The 11,945-nt window shown below is 33.8% G+C and overlaps 1 long non-coding RNA gene across 1 annotated transcript; it reads right to left on the bottom strand.

Annotated features, from left to right (window-relative positions):
- Positions 1–4,260: 4,260 nt before the first annotated feature.
- LOC124353552 lies at positions 4,261–11,549 on the bottom strand. The gene is made up of 5 exons (XR_006921609.1): positions 11,405–11,549; positions 7,120–7,302; positions 6,093–6,154; positions 5,305–5,413; positions 4,261–4,553 (listed from the first exon to the last, which is right to left on the bottom strand). It is a non-coding gene; the product is annotated as an uncharacterized LOC124353552 (long non-coding RNA).
- Between the last annotated feature and the right edge of the window lie 396 nt (positions 11,550–11,945).

Here is an 11,945-nt window from a genome sequence, read left to right as displayed (position 1 = left end):
AAACAACACAGTATTGTATGTCAAAATGCGTCAAGACAAGTGGCCAAGACATACATTCATATGAGACCAGAGCCAGGGGAAACTACCGAATTGGCCAACACAGAACGGTGATTTATGAACGCCTGCCATCACAAGCAGGAGTTCATTTCATCAACAAGCTGCCACACCGAATAAAAAATGCCCCAACGCCCAAGGCGTTCAAAATTCGTCTAAAACGCTTTTTAGCGACACAGGCATTTTATAATGTCGACGAGTATTTGGCAAAAAACTGGGAGACCAGCCAATAGGTATGTCGCCCCGTCGCTGGTGGTGGGATAATTGGCGAATAAAAGGAAATGAATGAAGGTGAAATTGTATGTTTGATTGCGGATTTTGATGTAGAACGGATGGAAAAATTTTAGTTACAATAACGTCATTTGACGCATGCTATACATGTTAACCATGTCTTGGCAATAAAGAAATTTGATTTGATTTGATTTGATTTGATAACAGGGTTCGATGAAGTTACATACAAACTTTCAAGTGCGTAGCTCATTTTATTAGGCTACATATGTTACTTTCATATGATTATAATATAACCCATTTGATTACAAATTTATTTTTTCTGCAATTTCCTTATTGCCGTCATTGTTATCTATAAGACCAATTTAAAAATACTCAATAATGCTCAGCCAAATTCCATGCAGTGACATGCACCATCATAAAACTCAGAGTTGCCCGTATGGAAATGAAGCTTCGTGCACAGTTATAAATCACTTTGTTCTCCAGATATTGTGTGGACAGACATACAGAAATGAAATTATTCCAGTTCTTCAAGTGATCGGCTTTGTTAACGCTCAGCCAATGTGTACAGTATGTTTGTAATGGATTGCAGTGAGAAACTACCGAAAACATACATTTACACATTTTGTTTTCATTGGTTTAGTGTTAACTTAGCCTATTTATTAGTCTACTCAAGGGCCTGGAAAAATATCATTTCTGTCTGTATGTAGAGGTCTGTTGTCTGTCTACACGATGTCTCAAAAACGAACTCGCCTTATAGACTTTTCAAATCTTCCATGAAACTTCATTTCTACATAGACTTGAGTCATTTGATGGTGCATTTTCAATGGAATTGGTTGAACGTCACTGAGGCCTTTCACTTTGTTTTTGTCTGCCGAGGATATGTAAAATACGTCTTCTCTGTCGTTTATCTGTCCACAGGACATGTTGAGAATGAAATGAGCTATAGATCTGAAATTTTGCGTACAATCTCAGAAAACCCTGTTGCACATAATGTTGTGTTGCATATTCTTATCTTGTAATTACAAGAACTTTGAAATGAAAAGAGATCAATTTACCTGACAGTTTAGTAGGGGAGGAAACACTATTTATAACACATATACAAACATACCCAACACACATAATGTCCCATATGTTCTCGCTGAGCATTCTCTTGTATACAGAGTTGTATGAAAAATGCCAGATATTTATCAGCCAGTTGTAGATTGTCACTAAAGGTCCAGATTTCAATATAAGGACAACCTCGAAGAAATTTTAAGAAACTGGTTTGATTGTAGTTTATTAGGATGAGCTCTCATTCTGATTTCAGTGGTGTCTTGAAAAAGTACCAACTCTAAACCTTGAAATAAAAATTATAATCATGGGTTGAGGAGAACTCATTACTTTCAAACCTGTAGTGTTATAGTCGCCCATTATCAAGATTATTCTTCATGGAGTAAATTTTCTCCTGCACGTTTGAAGATACTCCAAGGATGAACTGAAAAAGTGAATTGATTGTGAGATAACATAGAGGTTTCTAGGTATGTAGACCACTATCCAAACACCTCCAGTGTAAATCTGTAGGAGAAATCTTTTGAATGAAAGTATATTTTTGAAACATTGAACAAAATCACTACCTACCTTAAAACAACTGGTGCCGTACATTCAGCTCTGTAAACAAAGAAATTAATTTGGGCTTTACTTCACTTTCATATATTTATGATAATACTGTGAGGAGAGACATTTGTCTATAACAAGCAGGATCATTTGGATCTCCCTTTTAAGAAAAGAAATTACTTTAGCTATTTTGAGCTTATCTGGAAAAATTCCTGATATCAGAGAAGAATTAACCAAATGTCTTAATTTTTCTCCAAAGGGCTTAAGAAGATGATCCATGTTTAGATAACAGTAATTTTTCTGTTGGAAAGCTGGTATACGTAACGATCTACAGTCGTTACAACAGTTTCCATATCGAACTGACTTATGTTTGGTAATGTATGTACAACTTCTCTGTTGTAAATTTCTTTGACTTTGGTGAGGTCATCGCCATATGCTTGCTTAACCTTGTGTAGTAGGTATTTTTACACCTAAAGAATGGAATAGATCCCAATTTTAATGTATTCAAGCCTCTGCGGCATGTGGTGCTAAAGAGGGAGGGGGAGGGCAAGTAAAGCCTCTTATACTAAAAAGGATTAGTATAATCATGTAAATAAATACCTCAAAATGTTCCCTAGAAAGCTAAATATATAAGCAGGACGAACATATAAAAATGCAGGATTTGAGATGTACTTTAGAAATTTCACGCATTTCTACAAAGTTTCTATTCATACAATTATTACAATGTTATTTATAATCAAAAAATGTTCACCAGACTTAAAAAAAACTTCTACTTCTTGAAGGCCAATTATTGAAAATATATCAGGTAATGACCGTCAAAGGGTAGCATACATTGCGACAAATTAGGGGTTTTCTAGCGAAGCAAAACTATGTGTTCAATAATTAAAAAATAACTCATAGCCTAGTAACAGTAGAAACCAAGAGGCTTTAAAAGGATGAAGCAAGAAAACTTTCCACAAATTAAATTTTGTATTTATTTAATTATTGTGGTTATGACCATGTAATCATTCAAAATTGTGTGAAGATGATCCCAAAATAGAAAAATCTCAAGATTTTATTTAAGATAAAAAGCCTTTTTTTATAAGAGGTCATAAACCGAGACTTTCTGAATTCTTGGGACTTAAAACGGTTCTGAATTTAATATTTACTGTAATATGATTTTGTTACATTTAAAATTGAAACACGGACATTTAACATCTATAAGATAACAAGACCTCTTTTTGTGCCAAAATTGTTGACAATTCGATCCTTTTTCCATGATTAATCAAAATCGTGAGATGCTACTAAAAATATTAATTCTTAGGCTTATGCAGCCGGTGTTGTGTCACTCATATAATATTTCCTATTCTGTTCACGCTAAAAAATAGTTGGTAACCCAATTTTTTTAATCTTCAAATAATTCAAACTTGTTTATTGAGTCAACCGACATTACACTAAAACAAGAACCAAGTTAACAGTACTTCTACTAAAATTTAAATTAATTATATTGCATAAGATCAACAAAAATCACCATACAGTTTATTATTTTTTACTAGTTCTTGGCAGAAACTACTTACTGAAAATTAAAAGTTAGCCGAAAAATCCCTTCATACAACCAAGTTCGAAACAATTATTTTAAGAGAACTAGGGCAGACTTGCCACGTTGTACCTGGTTGTGCAATGAAATATGAGCTTGTTTGTGCCAAATCACATTGGGTTTGGTTTATTGCGAGCATTTCTTCGTACACAACATAAATTTTATTTATTTACCAAATGTCTAGAATTATAACTACAGACTAATCCCCGAAAAAAAACCATTGATACAAAAGTAACATAAACCTTTAATACAATGTGAGTTTTAGGCGTCCCACTTCTTGGATTTTGTACATTTGTTCAAATTTATGTGTAATCAATTATGTAAAATAATTGTATATAGATATATTTATATATTTATAAGATGTAAATAAAGTGTTGTACTTGTAAATGTAACTTTGCCTACGATACTTTTTCTTACGAACACGTTTTGTTTGTCTTTTTTGTTCTAATGATACTAGACATTTTAAAATAAATTACAAATCTGACTTTATGTAAATATTATTTTGAAGTAGTGTAATAGTGAATTTATAAAATGTTATTCCAGAAATAAACTAAGTAAATAGTGATACTTACAAATGTACAATTAAGAGTTTTGTTGAACGTGGAGAACTCTACTGTGCAGGATTCATTGACCAGTGGTTAATATTTCACGCTTCATCTGAGTTCAACTTCAAAAGTGGGATAGATATTCATCTTAAATAGACTTCACTACACAAAATCGCTTATTTAGACAGTTGGTCTATTGCGTCATTTTTTGCGATCTTCAGGAGACAATTTGTAAATAATTTAGGTAATAAAACCAGTTTGAAAGGTAACATATTTTTGTAATTCCTAACCAAAATAAAAAGCAGACTTATCATAATGATCCTATTCAAAAGATTCACATATCGGATATATCTCATCGAAACAACCTCTATCATTCCACATGTAGCCGTTTCCATTCTTCTCATAGAACTCGATACAGTGTTCATCCCCAGCATTGTTAGGTTCACCAGGCTCCCAGTCCGTACTCTCTGGCAGGGGCATCCCAGAAACCATCCAGATCCAATGTCCATGGGCATAATTTGTACCGGAAGTCCAGAACCGATTATTTCGTATTCCTGTAAACAAGCAATTACTTATTGGTCGTTAAGATTATTTCTTATATTGTCATCTAAAATTTTAAAAATATTTTGTAATACAAAAACTAGTGTTTTTAATTTATGATCTTACTAAATTTAGTATATAAACTTTTTTAAGTATCCAAAATGTTTGTATACAGTAAGATCACACATATTATTCCAACAGTCAAATTTCATCAAATGGTCTCATTAATTTGACCTCCTTCATAATCCTCGTAGCTGAATTTTTTGGATCCATTCAGACGTACATGACTACAAATTCCAGGAGTCAAGTCTGTGCCAGCACAGACTCCAGATGTTGCACTAAAAAGAGGCTAAACTCAACGTTCACAATATTAGCTGTTTTAACTTTAGCTGCTCTAATCAGCTGATTTATAACATTAACTTGTTTGATTGTAATCCTAACATCATTACTAGGTGTAAGATTTAGGTTTGTTTTGAAAATAAACATTGTAACACTTTATTATAAAGTTCTTATCTTTTGGATAACAATTGTTGAGGACTACAGAACGTTTAATGTATTGTGTAAAGTAGCGAATGGAATAATTACACTGAACGATAAAATCAGCAAACTTTTCTACAATTAGGAATGATACCAGAACGGAAAACTAATTGGACTATAGCGATTAATTTGCCGGAGAGAGATTTAACTCTGGGAAGTTTTTTTTTAAGACTTTACTTTATGGTTCCTATTGTTTTCAATAACTACTAATTTATGCAATTGCCATACTTGTTTTACGGATTTCTTCTTTGATCAAGTCATTTTCCTCCTTGGAATCTATCGTAGCTAACCTCCACCCGTGTGACTGGCAATGAACTATCGCAGCAAACCAGTTGACCTGTACAGAGAGAATAATACAACTATTGACCAATACAGTATTTTATCTTCCATTAGATACTGACTTATAAAGCTACGTAATACAGTGTGTTTATGACCTAGAAGGTACAATGTTATTTTAACACACTTATTGCAGCTCTATACTACAATTATGAGTAATGTGGTAAGACAGTACAATTGAGAACGAGACAACTTGAAATACAAATCGGGAAAGACCATCCAAATACAGTAAAGCAGTCTTGTTCAGCTTTACATTTTGGCACGCACAACATTTGGCTGACTGGGGTTGATTACAACACACCTTCAGATTTGGATCTGTTATAATAATTATTGTAAATATATGTGCGAACAAGATTTTCAGCCAATGGCGCAGTGTATCGAGTACGGCGGTTATCGCAAGATAACCGAATCAAGCAACGTCGAGCGTGGCTGCTGCTTGGATGAGTGACCGCTGAGCGATCCTGTCCTTGTAGGCAGCCCGCCTGCCCGGCCATTAGTGGTGGTTCGGAAGTCACCTTTAAACCGTTGGTCCTCTTAGCCTTAACTTCGCTTAGTAAAATAAGACATTCTTTAATCGTTGACCTTTTTATTTTTGTCAGGATTCGATTTCAACTAAATTCTAAAATCACCATTAATTAATTTTAAAGATGGACTTTCACACGTACCTCAGGGTGGCTTACCTTAATGAAACGCTCCACCTTGTACACTTTTATACCAGTTGTTGAACAGTTTCCTGGTGAAGCTGAAAAGGATGTTTGATAATGAGAAAACGTTAACCTCTTTAGTATAAAACCAATGTTTTAAGGAAACTTAGCATCTCATTTAGTGCCGAAATGGCGTACGTTGGTGTCAAATACTGAGAAAGGAATTTCAGAACAACTTTGGGTTATCAAATAAGAGTTACCTTCCTCAATTTTTTAAATTTATTTTACAATTTCAGCCATCCAGGTTTAAATAATATTCTCTAAGGCATGAATACATTTTAGAATTAAGAAGTGTTTTATTGATACATTCTTGTGCAAGGTATTCAAACCTTTCAACGAACAATGAGACAAATCAATGTGTTTAATCATAAGAAAACTACTTATAAATGTGTACTGAAGGAAACAGGATTTTTCCGGACATTTTCCATCGTTCAGTGATACAAGAAATCAATAATACTACGTGTCGAGATCTCCAATCTGATCTCCTCTTCAGGTAAATAATTAACCCAACATATAATTATTACAAACTAGGTTCAAATAAACAAACCATACCGGACCGTTGTTACACGCGTAAGTCAGGAATCACTACCACCATGTTGTGTGTCAACTTCACTGACTCTAAAACATGCACTTATTAAAAAAGCATAAACACAACACTAATTATTAAAACTAAACTGCTTTCGCCGACCAACCACCTACGACTGAATGCATGGTCACTTACATGGTGGTTGTGATTTCTGATTTATGCATGTCACAACGCTCTGGTATGATTTATATATTTTAACCTAGTTTGTAATTATGTCTTAGGTTAGTTATTTACCTGAAGAAGAGATCAGATTGCAGATCTCGAAACGCAGTATTACTGCTTTGTATCACTGAACGATTGCAAATGTCCGGAAAATCCTGTTTCCTTCAAAATCCTTCCATTGTTAAAATACAAACTTGAAACAAAGGAATGTGTGCTTTTGATAAACACTAAACTAATATGATTGTTCCTACCCACCTCGTTGTCATCCAGTGAAGGGGCTGCCGGAGAAGCCAGGTTTGCAGGAACAGTACGGTACATGGTCAACGATCTCACAGGTGATATTACCATGGCAGGGTCCAGGACATGGATCTTGACATTTTAGGTCGATACAGGCCAATCTTTCATCGCAGTCGACGTTGGATATGCATTGAGGTAAAGCTATTACAGAGTATAAATTAGTAAGTTTTCATGTTTCTTTGTCTTATGAAGCCATTAAAATGTTCCTCAAAAGCTACACATTGTAGGACTGCAATTTGCTATACTTCCCCCATCAAAGTTCTACTTGATATGGGAATATAGGTATGAATTATGTATTGTTAATAATTTTCTATTATCTGATATGTGTAGTGAAGAAGATTGTACTGGGTTAGCGTAAGAAATCAATTTTGACTTTTTAGTATAGAACTTAATTTTGGAATACCCTGAGTTGGAAAAAAGGAAAAGTCGTGAAAACCCTTACTCTGTGTGTGCGTGCGTGGGATTCGTGTGCTTTTACATATTGTATAGCCGCTCTGACGATGGCAGTCCTGGAAACCAAACTGATGGCCGTACATTCATTAAATCACGCATTGTACCTTATAAAATATTACCAATCATAAAAATTTTTAATAATTTATTTGTGATTGTTTACTGAAAAAATTGTTTTTTCTTCAGAAAAAAATATAAATTTAAACGGTATTGGATATTGGTCGTTAATCATAGATATGTAATGCTAAAAATGTTTAAAACTAAATGTTTACTAAGATATTATGTATAAAACCATAACAGTTGTAATATCAATTTAGGTAACATTATATTCAACTCTATAATACTTTACCTGGCCGATGCCGCTGTTTTGTTGAAATTTAATTTGTAGTTGAGTAGCCTTACACTATTCTGTTTGCAAATTTTAATTTTCTAAATTTTAAACCCGACACAGCGAATACATTATTACGTTTTATAAAGATAAAAAATTTTGTTTCCCCAAAGAAGCAAAAGGTGTCAAAGTGCTATCACAATTTTAATCAAATGTTTTGCCCAAAAGAATATATCAAGCAAAGAGTTGATACTGTACATCAAGAAAACATGCTCGTACTTAGTTCCAAGTAAACAAAAACGAGTACTTTCAGCCGTAAAGTATGTCGAACCTGGTCTGTTGATCTTTACTGTATATACCTGAGTGTTAGTGAAAGCTTTAGAGAACATGGATAACGATGCTTCTGATAGAGGTGGTGATGCTATACAAGGATCAAGAAATAACCGAAGAGGACATTATCTAAAGAAAAAGAACACACTCTTGGTTTTGTTTTCCAGCCTTGTGAAAACTTGAGGTGAGACCCAAAGAAGCATTAGGGCCTACACCAAAAAAGTCATGTTAAGACGTCGTCAAGAACAATCAAAATTCATTATCAGCTGGTATGGCTTAACAATTAGGCTCAGTCCTTAGCATAGTTCTATAGGTAAACTGCTTACAGAAATACACTGGGCGATTTTAGTTCTCGCAGGGTGGAGTAATATACCCCTCAGCCGCTGTGATGCCGTCCTCTCACAGTATCCCCACCACTGCTCGGCACTCGCCCGCTCGCTCTATTCCCTGACCACTTAGAGGCTAACCTCACACCAAAAAGCAAGCTCCCTGGATACGTTTAGATTTACATTCAATTAGTATTTTAAGCTTGCATAGGCTTAAACACAAATATATACAATATACTTGTAGTATAGGTAAGTAGCTGCAGTGTAAACAAAATGGCGCGAACGAGACACGATTCACAAAGCTGATAAACCAGAGAAAAAACATAGTGGAATAAACACATTTACAGTGAATAATATAAAATAATATCAGTACCTGTGTAGAAAAACTTTGTGCACGTCACACTTTTAAAAGCAACTCGCTTGCATATAATTGTTTTAAAGATAAGGAACGGAAAACGATAACAGAATAGAGGAACGGAGGCAGTTTTAGTAAAAGTGTGCGCCCAACAACAGGCTGTGAGATAAGTTATGCAACCAGCTACCAATAGTCAATCTTGTGGCAACAACAATAAATGGCAAATCTTCTTTAATCTTTGCCCAACCTTCGTAAATTAAATATTGTGACATTTGTTGCAACGTATCTAAAAGTAATTATTCGTCTATACTTTAATACAATTAGCCCTCTTTAAGTGTTATTCTAATACAAAGTTTTTAATGGCCACGACTTTGGGTTAGGAAATATGCATTACTAGCAGTTACCCGCAGCTTCGCACGCAATTTCGCAGGTTTTGCACCTACTTTATGAAAACTGCTGGTTCGTGTGAATTATATTCCGACGCCAATGTTGAGTTTGCCTTCTTGCCACTGTCACAAAATATGTTAAAAGTGTGTATTTATGGTAATTTTAAATTTATTCCGGTCTTTGTATTTTTATTCCAAGCTGATTTTGCCCTCACCGATCAAGAAAACATGTATACATACACAGCTCTGAGAAATTAGATAGGTTACATAAGTCATAAATGTATAGTAAAAGTTAGAGTACATTGTCTTATATCTCCACTGCTAGCAGTTACCCGCTCCTTTGCACGCAATTTAGTAGGCGTTGTACTACATGTATGACCACTGCTGGTTCGTGTGAATTATATTTCCGACCCCAATTTTGAGTTTGCCTAGTTGCTACGATTAAGAAAATACGTCAACAATTTTACATTAATGGTAATTATAATTTACTTCTTTCTTAGTATGTTTTGTTCCATAGTTGATTTAGTTTTTCTTCCAATCAAGAAAATATATAACACAGCTCAGAAAAGTCTACTTCTGTCAAAAAGAACTAAGAAAGGTTTCATATTAGTATTTAAATTTATAGTAAAAGTTTTAAAATATTTTACAAAATTTTGATCTGAAATTAGTATATTAGTTAAAAAGTCAAAGTCCAGCGATCTTTCATCCAGAATAATTATTGTCGACTGTTTCAAATGACCATCTTAAGTTTTGGGACATTTTCTAAGGTAGATTACTTATATAATCGCTGAAATCTAAAAATTATGGTTAATTATTAAAAATATTATTTACTATAAATGTAAACAAATTGAAAATAATAAACATTGCTTACACAGAACAGATGATTGATTACATTTAAAAGACTCATTCAATTTATATTACACAACTTTAGAGACCAAGATGGGATTTTTCACTATTTTATAGACCAGTGGGGCCTAGCCCGGAGGGATTTTCGAAATAATAGGCCTATATTCATCCCAGGAACCGTAAGAATATCTTGTAAAATATCAGTAAACTTGGTTGAGTAGTTTACGCATGAAAACGAAACAAAACAAAATTACTTTCCCATTTATAATATATTTAGAATTTTATTTTAAGTTTATCAGTTTGTTATAAATTTATACGCAAATTTTAAAAATTATAAGTTGCTACTTGTAGGTAAAAATAATCCGTAAAAAAGACAAAATGGCTCGAATATTAGTAAATTCAGAGTTTCGGACGATCTTAATTCAGAATTTGTTTTTGGCTCAGAAAACAATACGTTGGGCGAATGAGGTGTGGTATGGTTACTACCCGTGACTAAATGTACTATGTTAAGTAATATTGACAGATTGAATTAAGTAATATATCTAGTAACTGACAGTAGCCAAGCTGATCACTTAGGCTAGTCACAACTTGTAGGCTATTGCCACTAAGGCATATCGTACAGAAGAGTAACCCTAGATCAGGCAGTTTATACAGTATCAGTGTACTATTTCATGTTTTGTATTCGTTCTCTTAGAAATTCGTCAGAAATATTTTTATGCTCAATTCATCAAGTAATCGGTCTTCATAAATTCCAAGTGTAATCAACACAGATTCTATATAAATACGTTTTCTTCATTTAAATAACTCCAAATTTTAGATATCATACTCCCAAAGGGAGTAACATATATTTTTATATGTAATAAATATATAATTCATATTTTTCCCGTGATATTTTGTACAGAGTGGAAAAATAAACTCGTATTCTGCAAAATAAAAATTATGTCAATCCCTCAGCTCATATATCTCATACTTACTGTAAAAATGAGAAATGTTTATCATCAGCAGTTTTCAATTGTGCCTGATTATAAAATAGCCCAAAATGACTACTTCATATGTCTATAATTCCTCGTGCAGTGACCCAAAATTTCTCTTCTTCTTTCTCTGCACTGAAGAAGGGTACATTGAAAGATTATGACTGTAGATTTTTTTTTTAATTACTCAGCCCAAAATCGATTGCACTACCTTAAAGACATCAGATCACAGCTCAACGTAAAGTACTCACCCAAAGAGCTGTCACTTTGATCAGAGGCACAGGTGACATGAACAATCAAACAGAACCACAAAACTCCTAACAAGGCGAAGTTCACATCTGAGGCACTCATGACTAAATGACGTGAGCGAACTTTCCAAGTTCAATACAATGGGGTTATCAGGGTTATCATGATAGTTTATCCCGTGCATCCCAACTTGTTAAGGCGGAATTACTGTTCAAGACTAAATTATAACTTGGATTTGGATTTTCCACTCAGATGGACATATGAGCATCAGAAAACAAATTACGCCAGCTAATCAATGTCTTCTGAACATATAAGACGAATATTCCAGCTTTTATAGGTTATCAGATGTTAGGACTATAATACGTTCTTTTACCAGACTGATATTTGTATTTTTTTATCTACGACCAGTCTGATACGTACATAATTAAACGTAAATACTTAGCATTAGAAGAATAAATCCCGCATTAAATGAATTTTAAGCTTTTATATTTATTTCAAGTACTTCCATAAAACTACCAAAGACTACCGCACAAGAATTTTAATGAT

This window comes from Homalodisca vitripennis, chromosome 2 (genome assembly GCF_021130785.1).
Source record: "Homalodisca vitripennis isolate AUS2020 chromosome 2, UT_GWSS_2.1, whole genome shotgun sequence".
In the NCBI taxonomy this organism is placed as follows: domain Eukaryota; kingdom Metazoa; phylum Arthropoda; class Insecta; order Hemiptera; family Cicadellidae; genus Homalodisca; species Homalodisca vitripennis.
Note: the sequence above shows the minus strand (reverse complement) of the source record. Positions and strands in the feature narration are given on the sequence as shown.